This window comes from Macrobrachium nipponense, chromosome 21, assembly GCF_015104395.2.
Source record: "Macrobrachium nipponense isolate FS-2020 chromosome 21, ASM1510439v2, whole genome shotgun sequence".
NCBI classification, from domain to species: domain Eukaryota; kingdom Metazoa; phylum Arthropoda; class Malacostraca; order Decapoda; family Palaemonidae; genus Macrobrachium; species Macrobrachium nipponense.
Genome location: NC_087212.1, coordinates 18,279,480 through 18,298,166, shown reverse-complemented (window position 1 = coordinate 18,298,166; position 18,687 = coordinate 18,279,480). Strand labels below are relative to the sequence as shown.

Below are 18,687 nucleotides of genomic sequence, written 5' to 3'. Positions count from 1 at the left end.
GTGTATTTCTGGTGATAGAAGTTCACTCTCGACGTGGTTCGGAAGTCACGTAAAGCCGTTGGTCCCGTTGCTGAATAACCACTGGTTCCATGCAACGTAAAAACACCATACAAACAAACAAAAAATATCTCAGTAGGTACTTAGGTGTAATCTGATTTGGCTTCCACTCTCAACTCGTCGAAATTCTGGGACTCGATCCCATCTTGGGTAGATATTGTTTTTTTCTTTCTTTCTTTTTCATACGTGCGTTTGTATTGGCTTTCAACGAGTGGTTTCTACACTCTAGGTTACCAGGAGACAAGCTTTGGCTATTGCAAAAGTGACATGGTGATAAGAGGGAGAAAAAGAAACAGTAGAGCTCGTGGGCTAATAGCCGACCTGTAGAGATATGAAGATCTAGTGAAACAATAAACATTCGTGAAGAAAGGGAACGTGTTTTGCAGTGGTGTGGTAACAAGCAGAGGTGAACAGCACAAAGTGTGTCACGGGTTCGACGTGATGCTGATCACTTTCTGGTAGTCAGAGGGTAGCAATGCCGGATTCACGTGCCCCCACCTTCCATGGATAGGATAATGTGTAAATCTCAAAGATATAATTAAATTTTGATAATGTGTACCCCATTGCACACAGGTAATTAAGATATTGATAGAAACACTGAAAATAAAATCACATATTTTCATGCATGTAGTTATCTCGGCAAAATCTGACTATGAATAGAATTTTTATACTGTTAATGTGCTGGAAGTCAGGGTTACTAGAAAACAATCATCGTTAGGAATTATTCTCTCTCTCTCTCTCTCTCTCTCTCTCTCTCTCTCTCTCTCTCTCTCTCCTCTCTCCTTTACTCTCTCTCTCTCTCTCTCTCTCTCTCTCTCTCTCTCTCTCTCTCTCTCTCTCTCGTACATATACAATACATATACAGGTATATGTGCATATGATATAAATTACACACACACTCACACATATATAAATAAAGGTTTTTTGCCATGAAGGAAAAAATGAAAAAGCAAGACAGCCAAGTACTTTCGGTCCTGTTCGGACCCTTTACTGAGGCAAACTGATTTTACAGAGAACAACATAGTCAAAAGAAAGCTTAATATACAAACTGACACTACAAGATTAGCAAGCAATAAGGGCGATTTTTCACTCGACGCTACCGCGCGGTGGTGGGGTTGGTAAAAGCTTCACTGACTGACGTTCCTGGATTTGAATGTCTTCTTGGGTTCGCGCCCTGGACCAGGCAAATCTATTATCGTGTAAAGAATTCCCCTTCTGTTAAGCATATATGAAAATATATTAATTCCGAGGTAGAGCGAATTAGATATTAAAGGACATTGTAGCTCGATATATATATATATATATATATATATATATATATATATATATATATATATATATATATATATATATATATATGTGTGTGTGTGTGTGTGTGTGTGTGTGTAAGATTTCTAGATTTGCCACTGGTGCCTGTGGCTCTTTTTACCAATCCTTTACTTCATAACTAATGACGATCGACACGGCACTAATATGTTGATACGTTATGCCAAAAAAATATAATTTTTATTTTTAAGATATCCTCAAAAACAGATTTTTTCTAATGGGGTTTGCGGGAGACTAAAATGTCTTAGTTGCTTTGTATGATTTAATTCAAATTATATTATAATCCTATCAATCTTTGTAAATGACGGTAAGCACGTACTAACCTGCTTTTAGTACGACAAAACTTATAAAATATTCGCTGTAAAAGAACCTTAGGAAAACAGATGATGACGGATCTCTCGGCTTATGTTATTTTACTAAAATGCTAGAGGATACACGGCGTAATATAGTTGTACCAAAAACTACTTCACTTGAAAACTTTCATCGTTGCGCTTCTCGTGTGTCACTTTAGTAGCCAGAGGCTATCATGGTAAACAAACAAGGTCTAAGCTGGCGGAATTACTGACTACTTAACAATTTATTAAGTATAAGAGGTAGGTATTACCTTGCTTGATATAAATGTTGTCTCAGTGTTTAAGTAGTTTGATTTTATCGAATGTCGTTAATAGATACCAAGCTCTGTTAACTGCGAAAATGCCAGTCCTGTCATCGGGGCTGCCTCAGCGCTTCTAGCCAGGTAGTAAGGTACTTCTAAGTAGCCTAGTAGGTACTAGGTTGTCGGCTCTGTAGCCTGCCCTAGTCCTGAACTAGTTGGCTAACTACCCAATGTCATTCATGTTCTAAAAGCCTAGGAATTATTACTAAAACTTTTTTTTCAGTGTGCAAGTACACAGTCATACCTAGGCTATTAGCCTCAATTATTGGGAATGTAGGGTAGCCTAATCTAGGATACTTTTGCATTCGCTGGCCCCATGAGGCTAGCTTAAGTAGCTACCTAATACCTAGTTGTAGAATAATCTAGTCTTCAAGTAGGGTAATGTAAACCTATGGTTAGGGTAAAACACCGCCTGGCCTGCATCAAGCCAACGACGATCAATGCATGCCAGGGTAGATTACAGTTCAGTTGACCGGACCGTGTAACACCATTTTGCCCGGTCCGTAATCCCTCCGCCAAGGTAAGTAGTTCTCGCAGATGACCCGCAGCCTACCAAACCCGACCCCAGCCGACCAAACCCGAACCCAACCCACAGGACCGAACCCGAACATGCATCAACATGAAAGCCGATTCTCTTCGATATTTTTAATCTTGCCCAACTAATCTTTAGGACCTCCAATTTAATTTACAGTATTCTATATTTTCACCCATGCCCAACTGAACTGTAAAAGCTCCATTTTTTTCCCTTCGTTATTCTATTTTTTTCCCATGCTTGCAGGAGTTCCATTTTTTTTTCATTATTCGATATTTTGACTCTTGCCCACGATAGTTTTACCCGTGCCAACATAATCTCTAGGAGATACATTTTTTCCCCCATTATTCGATATTTCTTTCCTTGCCCAACTCATCTGTATGACCTACATTTTTTTACATTCTTCGATACATATTTTCCAGGTACTAGTTATCCGCTAGGATAACTAGTACCTGGAACGGACCATGCCCGACCTTCCTCGACCCTTCAGTCTGTTCCTGCTTCTCAGCCAGTTCAGTGCTTCGTCATAGCTACCATGTCTTCTTCTGCCGAGAATTTGTCGTGTTCCGCACATGTGGCGTTCGCTGCCGCCGTTCCCGTCACGCTGGAAGACATATACATTTTGTGTCAAGACGAACGATCCCTAGTTAGTTATTTAATGAAAACAAATTCCCCTTGTTCAGTCATCTCGGAAAACAACCGTCCCGCCAAGAAAGAAAAAAAAAATCCTCTACCCAGAAGATTTGAACGACTCGGAATTCTCTTATTAAGTTCTATATTTCTGGACGACTAGCAACATCTCCAAGGTAAGGTTATCAATGTAAATGCACGTTATTCTAATTATTTTGCCAAAATTAAGCACGCCATTGTTATTTCCGCTTTGCTGAAGTCAGGCACGCTCAACACATCCGAACATTCACGTTCGCTAGAAGTCCACGTGTTCGAACGCAGTCCATGTGTTCGAGCAAACAACGTGGCCTTGACTTTAACCAATGTATTCTCGGAAATATTCATTTTGTTTAGTTATCAGTAAGGATATACGGGTGCCAGCCATATTATGGACAAGTTATATTGGTTAGATATTTATAATTGTTAACTTACTACACAGGGGGGTCCAGGGAGGCGAAGCCCCCGGCCAGGTAAGGACATGCAGACTTAGTTTGGTTAGGTCGGTTCCTTTGGTTAGGTAGCAATCACTGTTAATATACTATACTGGGGGGTCCAGGGGGGCGAAGCCCCCCGGCCAGGTAAGGACGTGGAGACTAACTATGGTTAGGTTGGTTCCTTTGGTTAGGTAGCAATCACTTAATATACTATACTGGGGGGTCCAGGGGGCGAAGCCCCCCGGCCAGGTAAGGGCACGCGGCCTAAGTTTGGTTAGGTTGGTTCGTTTGGTTACGATCACCGGAGCTCCTACAGTTTAGTTGGAACAGGAGCTCCTACAGTTTAGTTGGAACGGGAGCTCATACAGTTTAGTTGGCCACTGGTTTTTTTTGCTTGGGTTTCGTGATTTTTAGTGTTCATTGCCGTCGTTTGGTTAGCCTAACACAACGGGGGACGGGACCTCCTACATTTTTGTTGGTACGTGAGCTCCTACAGTTTACTTGGCAACGGGTTTCGTCTGCTAGGGTTTTGTTGTTTTTCGTGTTCATTGTCGTCATCTGGGTTTCCCCCCACCCAAAAACCCCGGTTTCCCAATGGCTCCCCCCTTACCGTTTTCATTTACTCGCATGTACTCCCCCACCCAAAAACCCCGGTTCCCAAAAGGGTCCCCCATTATCGTTTTTATAGGTTTTGGGGTTTTTAAACCGGGCGCCAAAACAAAGCGTCCGCCATCTTGTTTGTATTGCTCCGCCGATTCCATAGCAGACGAAACCCGTGGTCAACTGAACTGTAAGCGCTCCTGCATGCCACCCTCCGAAAAAGTATATATAACGCTTCCTGACACCGGAGATGGGCATCAGTCCCGACTTGTTGTTGGTGAGAAATGGAACTAAAGACCTCTACTGTCCTTTAGAAGTATTTTCTCCAAATTAGGGTAGATCACCACGGCAGGCCAACCAGGCCACCTACATTCAACGCTTGCCACCCTCCGAAAAAGTACATTATAACGCGTCCTGACACCCGAGATGGGCATCAGTCGCGACTTGTTGTTGGTGAGAAACGGAGCTAAAGACCTCTACTCTCCTTTCGAAGTAAGTATTTTCTCCAAAGTTAGAAATTAAGGCCAAATTTTAAGATTTAAACAGAGGGTACTGAAAACGGTCTCAAACGTAGTGCAAATCTCACCAAAACGCGTTCAACATTTTTACTTACAACTCGAGGTATTTAGAAGATTGACGCCATCTCGATGATTACGGAGTAGCTTGTGTCAATAAACTAACCATTTCCTGTGATAAATCCGCACACCACTTGTGCCCACAGACGCTGGAGCACTTTCATCACAACAATCGAAACACGATTTCTCACCAACAAACAAGCCAGGAGTAAACAGCTGTTTTGGTAGAAGATGACGAGAAGCGTGCTCTTAGCTAATTTTTAAATAAGTAGTAAAACATCAATATTTTACATATTTATGATGATTAATTTGAAAATATTCGTTATTGAAAAAGTAACTCGACTCTGACTCAAATTTAAGTAATTATTTTTCTGAATTAGAACGTTCTTTTAAGTTCTCTATTATGACGTCACGACATCTTGACTTTCGTACCTATTGTAAATAATTGCTATACTCAACTGTCATTGCAGAACAGTTTACCAGTTATTCATGCAGATTGTTATCAGCTATACATGTAATTGTTATAATCGTAATGCGCATATATATCTTTATTATTTACTTTTTGGATATATGAAGATGTTTTACTGCTGGATTATCGCCGTAGTGTGACGCAATCGTTTTCGGTCCATGGGCCTCTGTCTGTTTTCGCACCATAAGAAATTATGGGGCCGAATTTGCAATGACCAGAAAGTCGTTAAAAGAAAAGAATGGGGGGGGAAAGTTAGCATTGAGGGGCATATGTTTTGACTGAGAAAAATACAAATTTATTCAATAGCTAGCTTGTAAAAAATACTTGGTTATAAAAACTTGATTGACAACTAAGCAGCATGTCTACTATGGGTTTCAGAGACAGTGCAAGCACGTTTTTGGGCAATACCTATTTGTTCCGATACGTAATACAAACCATCGGTCCTTTTAGGAAGTAGCTAGCGGCAGCTGGAACGGTCGTAAGCTTCGAACAAGGGGAGAACGGTAGTTAACTGCTTGTCCGACAGTCGCGCGCCGCGCGACTGGGAGGTAAACAAATCACTTTTGCTTTCGGCCGCGGGTGTGAAGGACGTGTTCGTCATCGCTCTCTGCCCGCTTCATCGTCGTATGCTTTGTTTATATTGTTTTCTACTAATGGTTTGTTTGACTTGAAAATGAAACTGTAAGTACACTGTTTTCATTTTCATTACTTAATTATGAACCAACATGGAGTTATCGCCGTAGATGCGGCGATTTCCTCTCTTTTCATGAATTGAACCCTTGAATTATGTCTCGGTGCCGAGGGCGGGCGCGCTCGCGCCGAGTCATGTATTTTGGGCGAAAGTGTGTAATTGAAAAATGTAAGTACTCTTTTCATTATATTTTTGCCCTGTGCGTTCGTTACCGAGAGTGTGATTGCGCTCGGCACGAGCCTTTTAATTTTGTATAATAGAATGCAATGAAAGTGGATTCGCAATTGCAATATTCTTTTCATTTTCATTTATTTATTTGCATGAATTTAATTTGGATCAATTTTCGTTCTTACCCGGGAATTGATCCTTACGATTTTTGTATGTGAAAATGAAATCGCAAGTGCAGTATTCTGTTTCATTTTCATATATTTTTATGATAGCATCATATATTGGATCAAGTTTCCGTTCTTACCCTGGCGGAATTGATCTTTTCTTCCCCTTTAAGTTTCTATGAAGTTGAATCGCAAGGGGCAGTATTCTTGTTTCATTTTGGCATCAATGACTTTTCACTGCTGTGCGGGGGTAGGGGAAGCGAAGGTCTGCCAGGAAGTCGTCGGAAAGCTCTCCCGCGACTCCCTTGGTATCCGATTCTTCGTCTTCCTTCCTGCCCCCCGCTCAGCTTCTTCGTTGTATTTTGTATTTGGGGTCTTCCTTGCGTTCGGGGGGGGGGCATGTCTTCCCCCCGTGCGTGAGGGAACCCCTCTTACTAATCTATCTATGTTACCGCAGGTGCTACATCCGTGGGAGACGACCTTGGACAGGTATGGACCACCACGGAGGCAGGGCGTGCCTAGCATCCACGGGCTGCTGCAGCGTCTAGCGAGGTCTGGGGCGGTCTCCACTACTACCACGGCCGCTTATGCTTGCTCCCCCCCCTCCTGGTCTACACTCCCCATGCTGTGTCGATGACGACCGTCTGCCGCTACTAGGGCCGCAGCCGTACCGAGGTGGGGTTGCCGCCGCGCCTGGCCTGTTTTCTTCGTGTTGCCTGCCCCAGACTTCCGCTGTTCAGCAGCTCGCCCCTGGACCGGCCGCCAGGACCCAGGTTCCGCTGGCTGCCGATGATTCTACGAGGCGATCGCTGGGACCTGCCGTACCTGCCGCTGATTGTGATTCCCGCTGTTGGCTGGCTGTCCCTTCTGGGTCTACCGCTGCCGCTGTTCCTGCCGCTCCTGAGGTTCTGGTTGCTGTTCCTGTCGCTCCTGGTTCCTGTGCCTGTCCATGCTGGTCCTGCCCACGGTGTGTCTTCCCCAGTCCCAGGTCCTTCCGGACAGGTGCAGTCGGGCCGTGTTGCTTCGGCAATGAGGCCCCGGCTCCGGCCTGGATGGAGGACCTGACGACTGTCCTGCGTGAGCTGACGAGGAAGAGGAGAAGAGGAAGCTGTCATCTTCGTCTTCATCGTCTGCTGCTGCCTCTTCCCCTTCGACTTCTAAGGCCCATAAGCCGAAGAAGAGAAGGCTGCCTTCCTTCCCCCCTAAGAAGTCTCCTTCGGGAACTTCTAAGGGCCCGTCCCACCTCGGTGGGACTGGGGGGTCCTTCTGCTGGTCCTCCTGCTCCTTCGGGGAGCGGGGGCCCGTCTCCCCTTCCATAAGGAAGAGATAGACGGGGACCAGAGGAGTATCGGTTAGCTCTGGTACTTCCTCGCCTGGTGCTAGCGGCGATGCGCTACGCCAGGTTCCGGCTCGGTCTCTCGTTCGCGAGAGATCCCGAGTGTACGTTCTCCCTCGGGAGACCGTGCAGCCAAGTTTCGGCGCCAGAGTTCGCTCGGCGCCAAGACGCGGCACGGAGCAGAAGGCTGGTGAGAGACGCTCAGGTGACTCTTGCCAGGCCAGCGGCCGCTCTTGCAGCGACCAGCTGGTAACCCGGGTTTTCCCCCCTAAGAAGGCTCCTTCGGGACCTTCTAAGGGCCCGTCTCGCTCCGGCGATTCGGGGAGCTCTTCTGCTGGTCCTCCTGCTTCCTCGGGAACAGGGCCCGTCTTTTCTTCTACCAAGGAGAAGAAGACGGGGACCAGAGGAGTACCAGCTTCGGCTGGCACTTCCTCGCCTGGTTCTAGCGGTTCTGCCGCTAAACCAGGATCCGCCTCGGCTTCTCGTTAGCGAGAAGTACCGAGTGACGGTCTCCCGCGCGAGACCGTCCAGCCAAAGTCTTGACACTCGAGCTCGCTCGCCGCCAAGACCGAAGCGCGGAGCAGAAGACTGGCGAGTGTCGTGCAGACGACTCTCGCTAGGCCAGTGGACGCTCTCGCAGCGACCAGCTGGCTGCTCGGGTTGACGTGACGGTCGCTGACCAGCCACGGGTTGAGGCGAGGAAGGGGTCCCCGCCGGTCGTCGGTACCAGCCACGGCTCGGTACCAGCGGCTCGACGCGCCGAGAGGACGCTCGCCGGTCTCACCGCGACAACGAGCCTAGCAGGTCACCTGACGCCGCTCCCATCGGGACCGGGCGGACGACGGTAACCAGCAACAGCTCGACTGACGCTAGAGATCAGCGTCGACGTTCTCAGCCGAGCCTCTCGCCCCAGGCGAGCGGCAAGGCTAGGCCTGCTGCGTCGATCGCCACTGCGGGTGGACGATCAGCAGCAGCCCTCCAAGCACGCTGGTCCTGCCAGCGAGCTAGGGGGGAGCGTCAGGTCTGCCTCTCCTGTACCTTCAACCTCCTCGGGCTACACCGGGAGGAGCGAGGTACCTATGAGTGATCGCGAGAGGTGCGCCGCTCGCGATCCCGCTATGAACCGCCGTATGGACAGGCACGGTTCTAGGACCGACCAGGACATACGCGCAATAGCTGGAGGCGACCGTCAGGGTCTGCCGCTGTTCCTCCTTCTGAAGGAGGAGTATCTCGGGATCTGTTCTTGTTGGAGGGACTGGACGGTCCTACTCCGCAAGACACGGTTACTCCCGAGATACAGAGGAATTTGCAGAAGTCATTAAGCTGATTCCTCAGCATAATGACCTTGCGGAAGGATTGCCGCTCCCACCAGCAGAGCCCACGTCTCTGCTCGAGTCGTTTTGGGGCCCGAGAGGGCAACCCAAACCGATGGTGGGTCTGCCGCGATCGGAACTTGGTCCGACTTTTGTCTCGAACCCAGAGCCTCCTCGTCTCCGGACAAGAAGGCTCTCTCAGTTCTGGCCGGTCGATCAATGCTACTTCCACCTCCTCTACTTGCGACAGCGGCGTTTCTACGTGTCTTCGGACACCGTATTTGAATACTCCTTCGGTCCTCCTGAGAGGTTCGACCTCGACGAGGACTGGAATGAGCGGAGGACGGTATCGGCTCTCTCCTGTCAGGTGTCGATCAGCCCCACCCAGACGACGTTCACAGTGGCGGCAGACCCTTACCTACAGTTGAGAGTTCGTAACCCTCCGCGGGGAAAACGTTTTCTCCTCCGACGATACGTTTTCCCAGACTCTGAGAGGCCATCGCCGCAAGGCGATGGCTGTTCCTACTCTTCTCCAACTGCTAGTTCCACTGGGAAGGCGAGCGAGTATCCAATTCCTCCCCCATTCCCTCTCTCCTTACGGCTACGAGGGAAAGGGGAAGGATCCTACAGAGATTTCTCTGTAGGATCCCACGGTTCGGGACTGCGCTACCGGGGGGACCTTCGGGTCCTACCTGACGTAAAGCCCCGGTCGTTGAGGAGGAATCCTGCCCCATTCTCGATTTCTACGGGAATCGAGAGGACCACCAGCCGATATCGTTTGACGAATTCGGTGGGGGTTTCGCAGACTGCTTAGAATTCTACGGAATTTCTAACGCATTCAGTGTTCGAGTTTTACGATCTCCAAAACACTTACGCGAGACCACGGTCCAAAGTGAGCGAGACGAGAATCCCGATATACACGATAATCGGGAACCTCGCCTATGCTCGAATTCCTGGAATTTCTAGCATTGGGAAGAAGACTGCTGCTGAAGAAACTATCTCACAGTAGGCGACCAACCTGGACTAGAGAAGATCGGACAGGAATATCCAGTTTGGCTTGAACTATCGTCTTAGTATTCTGTTCACCATTGAAGCTTTCCTTCGAGGAAGACTTCTCCTTCACTCTCTTTGATAGATGATCGAAGGTGGTCGATCTCCAATCCTTATTTTGTTTTCTTGAAGGAAAGAATTTAGGATGGAGATCGTTGTTCAGAATCCTACAAATATACTACGTATATTAAACCTCGCGACATGATTCTACTAAGCAGTTGAATTGTCCGAGGGGTAGGCGCATATCCTAGTTAATCTACGGATTGCAACTTATAAGAGAAGTATTCTAATTGAAAACTGCAACTCGGGTTGCCTGCAACCTCCCAGGAGTTTTCAGTTTCAATTTTAATATATTATCGGTTTTGTCACGACAACACCATTTCAACTTTTATATTTACCGAAATCGTTTCGCCTAAATATAATTGCTCGAGCATATCTTTTATGCTCGGTAGTTTCTTTAGCCGAACGCATTCCCTCGTGGAATAATGGATTACCTGGCAACTCAGGATGACAAGTCAGCGAGAGCTCAGGCTCAACTACTGCGTATTGAACTTGCCTGATAGCAGCTCAGTTATCAGCTGGGCCTCCGATATGCACGGTCATGTATGTCTCTCTCTGCCCTGCTTTGATTGACTACCGAACCGTATCTCTGCCCAACAATCATGGACTTAGGTCTCTGATTAACGGGGATTCTCGCAATAATGAAGGACCATCTACTGCTGTGACGCTAGATTCCATCGCCTTCGACATTGCGAGAATTTTCAACAGAGATATCTCTTGGACTCTTTCATCTTCTCGTTTTACCGCACGTAACAGAAGTCTGTACAAGTCTCCCGCTGCATCGCACCTGCGATAATGCGAATGATTTTGCAGACATCTGAGTTTGTCTTCAAAATATCTCTATTCGTAGGTGTACAATTGTTCATTGTTCAACCGAATTACGAGATGTGTCAGAAGACATCGCCTACTCTCCGACCTGACAGCATATAACTTCCAAAATGTTCAGCCCATGAGAAGCAGTTCTTCAGGCGGGCTTTCCCCTGTGTTTTCATTACTGAAGAACGCGCCCTTCTTTCATTGCAACTACGACTTCTCACCGGACAGCAATGAAATAGCGGTTAGCGTTTTCAGTCATTTGTAAGCACAGGTTATGAATCTTGAGAATCCCATTCTCTCGATTCATCTGTGAAGACGTAGGTTGCATTCAATATCTACCTTCGTCTTCAACGGTACATAGTGTTGTTTCTCCTTAGCTGAGATTCAACAACCATGAGATGTTTTACCTTCAGGGACCTCGGTCTCTAGAAGGCAATTGACTTTCGCCTGTTGGGCACATGCCTTAAGAGAATCATCACCTCGCTGTCCGGCATTGGTGACAAACAAATACATTATTTGTTTGGTCTCTCGGCATAACCCTTTAAAGGCGAAGGTCACGTGACTTACTCGGATGCTTTGACAACTTGCCTCCTACGAACGCAGTCAGTCGGCAGCTGTCAGAGCGGCCGAGTCAGTTACGAACTACACTGTTGACTTAGTTCGGTTGTTACAGAGCAATCATTACTTCGTTTTAATAGCTTGTCACAGTACCCATACCATTGACACCCATGGAGTGTCGGTGTTCCTATCCACTACCGAGAACTTCGCTGCATGGGGATAGGAGATGCGAGAGACTTCGTGGCAAACGGACAGACCAGTATGGGTACTGGACATCACCGAAGTAGAGAAGAGGGATAGGTCATGCGACTATTTCCTTCTTTTCCTCTGAGGAAACTGCATGACTTCTCCTGCGAAGTCAAGCATACCAGGGATGGGGATCCGTGACAGCGCGATTTCCGTACCGAACTTCAGTAGCGAAGACTCAGAACCCTTCGGGTCCCTGACGATTGGTTCGTGAGTCGTTCACAATCCCCTCCCTAATGGACTTCACCGCCTTCGATGCGAAGGAGATGCTGCCAATTGTCCGCAAGGAAACTTCTCCGTGGCGCAGGTACTGAAGGCAGGGGTCTGGTCAACCAGACCACATGCCCGTTCCCCCCCCTTCTACCTTCGGGATATTGCCCACCCCCCACAGTCCTTGGATCTTTTTCTTTTTCCTTGGGACCCGTGGTGGCTGCTCAACGACGTTGTGTAGCGAACCCAGACCCTCGCAGGCTGAACAGCATCGAGTCCTGGTGTGACCATAGAATTGGATGAGTGATGAGAGTGTGACTGGCTCCTCTTCCCATCTTTTTCTTTCCCCTCTACCTGTGGTTAGAGGGACACGGTCGTCACCCTGGCTGGATAAGGACAAGATGCAGGTGAGCTACTCAAAACGAGCCCCATCCTATCCCTTTCACTAGGGATAGGAGCGTATATCCACCACTTCCTCCAACAAGGGGGAGGAAGTGGATGCCAGCTTGAGACAACCCATACTTTATGTGCCTCTTGCAAACAGGAACAAGTTCTTGCTTGCTGGTATGAAGAGATACGCTTGCCTCTCTCTTAGTACTCGGCCCAGAGGTCTGACCATTGATCCTGCGGTGCACACCCCGATCAATAGGACAGAGGCTTGGATCCCTCCCTCGCTCTTACAAACCAGGGAGGCATTCCAGGGTATGGACGAACACCAGTCTGTTCATCAAAAGACTCAGATTCCTCCCACCAAGAAGTGAGTTCTTCCTATTGTTAAAGGACCGATGGTTTGTATTACGTATCGGAACAAATGACAATTTGTCGAAAATTGCATTTTAATAAAATCAAACCTAACCTGTCAAGATATATATAGGCTAAGACTCCGTGTCCCAGCTCCCAGCCTATGATATTTATCTGCCAGGTAAGTATGTATGAAACTTTATTGTAACATAACAATATCATTTTTCCTAACTATAACAAAACCTGGAGGTCCCTTTTACATATGGCCCTCCTCCCCATGCCACCCTCACTGAGCGTATTTTGCATGGGCCAAAAGCAAAAGTGATTTGTTTACCGGACAAGCAGTTAACTACTGTTCTCCCCTTGTTCGAAGCTTACGACCGTTCAGCTGCCGCTAGATAATTTCCTATTGTTAAAGGACCTCAGGTTTGTATAGTTAGGAAAAATGCAATTTCAATACAATCAACTTACCTGTCAGATATATACATAGCTAAGACCTCCGTCGTCCTCGACAGAAATTCAAATTTCGCGCACTCGCTACAGGTAGGTCAGGTGATCTACCGGCCTGCCCTGGGCGGCAGGACTAGGAACCATTCCCGTTTTCTCACCTTATATTTTCTGTCGCCGGTGGTATCAACATCGTGCTGCCTCCTCTTGACTGGAATTCGCTTTTCTAACGCAATTGATCATCTTTTTGTGGACTTTTGGTGACGTACCTGGATCGTTGTTTTTTTGGCATCGCTACTGTGGACTGGATTTGGACTTGCTTTTTGAATTTTTCTTCAGAATGTCTGATTCAAGTGTTGGTGTGAGAATGTGTGTGAATGTAGGCTGCAAGGTGAGGATACCGAAAGCTTCGGTTGATCCTCACACTGTATGTCGCAAATGTAGGGGTTTTGATTGTTCTATTTCTAACACCTGTCATGAGTGTGAAAGGTTGAATGTTGAGGAATGGAAGACTCTAACTTCTTACTTGAAGAAGTTAGAAAGGGATAGAGTCAGAAGGGCTGCATCTAAGATGGCGGGTAGTTGTACAAGACCTATTGAGCCTTTGGATAATTCTAACTCTTCTCTTAATTATGATTCTGTATCAGGACCCTCACTGGCCGTACATTCAGATTCAGCTTCGGAAATTGCTGAACTGAAGGCTACGCTTCACAGGATGAGATCCGAAATGGCTACCATAAAAGGTAAGGATGGTGAAAGTGATTTTAGTGAAGTGAGTGTCCCCAGTGTTGTGGAGGGGGCGTCTGACCGTCTCTTGCGACGCTCCCATGCCTAGACCTCTTCCAAGCTCCAAGCCCAGAGGAGAAGGAAAGTCGAAAGCCGTACGGAGGTTGTGGAGAATTCCCCCCGGTCAGGCGTCCCTTCAGCAGGTGCTGTTTATAGACAGCCTGCTCAGGACCGCTATCGAAAAAGCGTCCTCAGAGAGTGCTTCTCTTCGTCCGCTTCTCCCTCTCCTAAACGAGGGTGGAAGGCTTCGGACTTGTCCAGGCCCCTGAAAAAGGCACTGGAGAGATCCTGGTTTGGATTCAAGCCCAGAACGCTTTTCGGAAGAAGACCTCCTTCTATCAAGAAGGCGAAGAGGGTTTCGCCGTCCCATGATGGGGGCAACACGCCTTCGAGGTCTCCCTCTCCCGTTCAAGAAGACGCAGGAGAAGCGTCCAAAAGGATCATTATTTTGCGGTACAGAAGAACAGCTTTCCGCCCTAGTAGGAGTCCTTTCTAAGGATCCTCCTCGTAAGAAAGACGTCAGACTGCCGGTCAAGAAGACTCGTCTTCCTTCTCCCACCAGGAGTGAGGCTCCTGTGAGACGTGAGTCTTTTGAGATTCCAGATAGAGACTCATGGAAGATCTGGATTCGACAGACGAAGCGTGTAGCAACAGCCAAGCGCGAGGCGTCCTACAGACGAGAAGCGTCCTCTAAGAGAGAGTCAGACAAGCGAGAAACGCATTACAGACGAGAGGATTCGCCCAGATGGGATACGTCTGCCAGATCAGTAGCTTCAGCCGAGCGCGGAGTAACAAACAGGCGTGAGCATTCATCCAAGCGTGAGGCTCCAGAAAAGCATCTGTCACGCAAGGATGGGACTTCAGGAAGACGCGAGGACTTCAACAAGGCACGACAGGCGTCAGTCAGGCGAGAGGACTTTTGAGAGGCGCGAGCACCATTTTCAGGCCGCGAGGCGCCAGCCCGCGCGAAGAGTCCAGTCAGGCGCGAGGACGCCAGCCAAGCGCGAAGAGTCAGTCAGGCGCGAGACGCCGCCAGCGCGAGGATCTTGCCAGGCGCGAGGCGCCAGCCAAGCGCGAGGAGTCAGCCAGGCGCGAGGACGCCAGCCAAGCGCGAGGCGCCAGCCAGGCGCGAGGCGCCAGCCAGTACGAAGAAGAGCCGGTCAAGATAGGAGCTCTTTACACTCTCTTAGCCCCTCTCCTATTAGGAGTTTGTCCCCAGTAGAGAGAATTGTTGGACAAGAAGACCCGGAACGAGAAGTGGCCTCTCCTACTGATCCGATTATGGAAGAGGAATCAGAGGACGAGTCTCACAGTAAGGAAGGACTGTCGAACTACAAAGTCTTGACAGCTCTCCTTCTCCAGGAATACGGAGATGCATTGATCCCTGCCGCTCCTCCTTCGCCTCGTTCACTGTTTTCATGCTCGAAGACTCCGAAATCGTCGGCGTTCGTGAAGATGAGACCGACGATTTCGATGAAGAGAGCTCTGCAATCGCTGGATAACTGGATGCTTACTAAGAAGGAGCTAGTAAGGACAGTCTTTTGCATGCCTCCCCCTAGACTGACCGGCAAGAGAGGGATTTGGTACCAGACTGGGGAGAATATGGGTCTCACTCTCCCTGCTTCAGCTGAAGCTGACTTTTCCAGTCTGGTAGACGCATCCAGGAGACATAGCCTTCACACGGCTAAGATTACTTGGGGCCTTTCAGAGTTGGATCATCTCCTCAAGGGACTTTTTCACATTCTAGAAGTCTTTAACTTCCTAGATTGGTCCCTTGGGGTGATGTCCAAGAAGGCTCATGCCCCTGAAGGCTAGAACCGGATGGTACTCCTAGACAATTTTTGTCATGTATTGACAAGGCGGTGCAAGACGGCTCAGGGGAAGTTTCTTCCTTGTTTGGAGCAGGTCTCTTGAAGAAGAGATCTGTGTTTAGCGCTTTCTTGACGAAAGCAGTATCACACTCTCAAAGAGCAGCTTTGCTATTCGCCCCTAGGTCTGATTTTCTGTTCCTGTCACAGTTGGTGAAGGATATTTCCCGATCGCTGACGGAGAAAGCGACTCAAGATCTTCTCCTGCAATCGTCCAGGAAGAAGAGACCAGTAATGGTGGGAGAGAAGAAAGTGGCGTCTACTCCTGTTCGGCCCTTTCGAGGTGGCCCTCCAACTAGAGTTACCGCTAAAAGGAAAACGACCGAGAAGAGAGGTCGAGCCTCGTTCCGCCCCTTTAAAAGGGAAGTGAAGTGGCGCTCCTCCAAACACCAGTAGGTGCCAGGCTCCGGGGATTTGCGGAAGCCTGGACTCGCATCGACACAGATCCTTGGTCGATGTCGGCGGTTTCTTCAGAAGGGATATTCATTCCTTTCCTGGACAATCCTCCACCCTGACGTCAACTCCGAGGGAATTGTCCGCCAATTACAAGGACCCTGTGTTGAAAGATACTCTTCAACAAAGGTGGGGGATCAGATGTGGGGACAAAAGAGCTATAGAACTTGTGCTGGATCAAAAGCTCCCCGGGGTTTTACAATCGTCTTTTCTTGGTTGCGAAAGCCTCGGGGGGATGGAGACAGTTCTGGATGTCAGCGCTCTGAACAAGTTTGTTCAAAAACAGAAGTTCTCCATGGAAAACCTCTGCTTCTGTCCTGAACGGCTCTTCGCCAAGGGGATTGGATGGTGTCTCTGGATCTCCAGGGACGCATATTTTCACGTCCCGATCCAATCCTTCGTCGAAGAAGTACCTCCGTTTCATGACGGGGGGAAGGATCTTCCAATTCAGAGCCTTGTGCTTCGGCCTGTCGACGGCGCCTCAGGTTTTCACGAACCTTTTGAAAATGTGGCGAGATGGCTTCATCTGAAAGGAATCAGTATATCTCTTTATCTAGACGACTGGCTTATCAGAGCAAAGTCAGAGGAACAGTGTTTGGAGGACCTGAATGTGACACTAAACCTTATAAAGACTTTAGGATTACTCGTGAACCTCGAGAAGTCCCAACTGATCCCCAGCCAGAACTTGGTCTATTCTGGGGATTCGGATGGATTCTCGGGGTTTTCGAGTATTTCCTTCTCAAGAGAGACTAGCGAGAGGTTTAGAAAAAGTCTCTCTCTTCCTAAGGAAGGAACGGACTTCGGCGAGGAATGGTTGAGCCTGTTAGGGACCCATTTCCTCGCTCGAACAGTTCTTTCACATAGGAAGACTTCATCTCCGTCCTCTTCAGTTCTTCCTCAGAAGTTCGTGGAACATGAAGACAGGACTTCTCTCGGACTTTTTTCCCATTCCAGATCTGATAAAACAACATCTAGAATGGTGGTTACTCCCACTGAGGGAAAACAAAGGTACTTCCCTGGAAATACAGAGCCCAAACCTTGTATTGTTTTCGACGCGTCGGAAAAAGGTTGGGGAGCAACTTTGGGAAAAGAGAGAAGTGTCAGGCACTTGGAATGCTCTTCAAGTGTCTGGCACATACAAACTGCAAAGAACTGCTAGCTGTACACCTAGCTCTAAAGAGCTTCGAACCGTTAGTTTTGCAACAAAATAGTTCAAGTGAATGCGGACAATACAACCGCTCTGGCATACATTCGGAAGCAAGGAGGTACTCACTCGTATGCCCTTTACGAACTCACGAGAAAACTTCTGTTGTGGACATCCCAGAGGAACATCTCTCTCTTGACGAGGTTCGTTCAGGGAGTAAGGAACGTACGAGCGGACAGGCTGAGCAGGAGGAACCAGGTCCTTCATACCGAGTGGACCCTCCACTCAGAAGTTTGCCTCAAGCTTCTGGTCTCTTTGGGGAACTCCTCATGTCGACCTCTTTGCCACGTTCCTCTCGAGGAGAATGGAAGTCTTACTGTTCAGTGGTAGAAGATCCAGAGCTCTAGCAGTAGACGCCTTCCTACTAGATTGGTCTCAGGTAGACCGTTTACGCATTTCCCCATTCAAGATTCTGGGCAAGTACTCAGGAAGTTTTGTGACTTCAAAGGGGACAAGAATGACCCTGATAGCCCCCTTTTGGCCAGCTCAAGAATGGTTTCCAGAGGTACTGGAGTGGATAGTAGACTTCCCAGATCCCTTCCACAAAGGAGGGATCTTCTCAGACAACCACACTTCGAGAGGTTTCATCAAAACCTCCCCGCTCTCGCTCTGACTGCCTTTCGACTATCGAAAGACTTGTCAGAGCGAGAGGCTTTTCTAGTAAAGCAGCAAGCTCGATCGCTAGAGCCCGGAGAACTTCCACTATCCGGGTTTACCAATCCAAGTGGAAGTTTTTAGAAGGTGGTGTAAGTCAAAGAAGTTGTCCTCCTCAGTACCTCTGTAGCAGAAATAGCTGATTTTCTGTTATTTCTGAGGGAAGAGTCGCAGCTCTCCGTAGCCACGATAAAGGGCTATAGAAGTATGCTATCGGCCGTCTTTAGGAATAGAGGCCTAGATTGGGAAACAATAGATCTGCATGATCTGATTAGTCGTTTGAGACAAGAGTCTAGAATGACTTCTCCCCTAACTGGAATCTAGACGTAGTACTGAAGTTCTTGGCTTCAGAGAGATTTGAACCCCTACATTTGGCCTCGTTTCGTGATATAACGAGAAAATGTTTATTCCTTTTGTCACTGGCAACGGCAAAAAGGGTTAGCGAACTGCACGCCCTTAGTGACAAAGTCGGGTTCAATATAGATTCAGCCATCTGTTCCTTCAAGGAATTATTCTTAGCGAAGAATGAAAATCCTTCGAAACCCTGGCCGAGAAACTTCGAAGTAAAAGGATTATCGGGTCTCGTCGGCAGGGAACCGGAGAGG

General features: G+C 48.0%; 1 protein-coding gene across 1 annotated transcript in view; it reads left to right on the top strand.

Moving 5' to 3' along the window:
- Positions 1-1,828: 1,828 nt before the first annotated feature.
- The window catches only part of LOC135197815 (WD repeat-containing protein 48-like), a 235,719-nt gene continuing 218,860 nt past the window's right edge, over positions 1,829-18,687 (top strand). The window contains exon 1 of the mRNA XM_064224949.1: positions 1,829-1,976. The gene's annotated coding sequence lies outside the window, so the exon portion shown is untranslated. The remainder of the gene's footprint in view (positions 1,977-18,687) is intronic.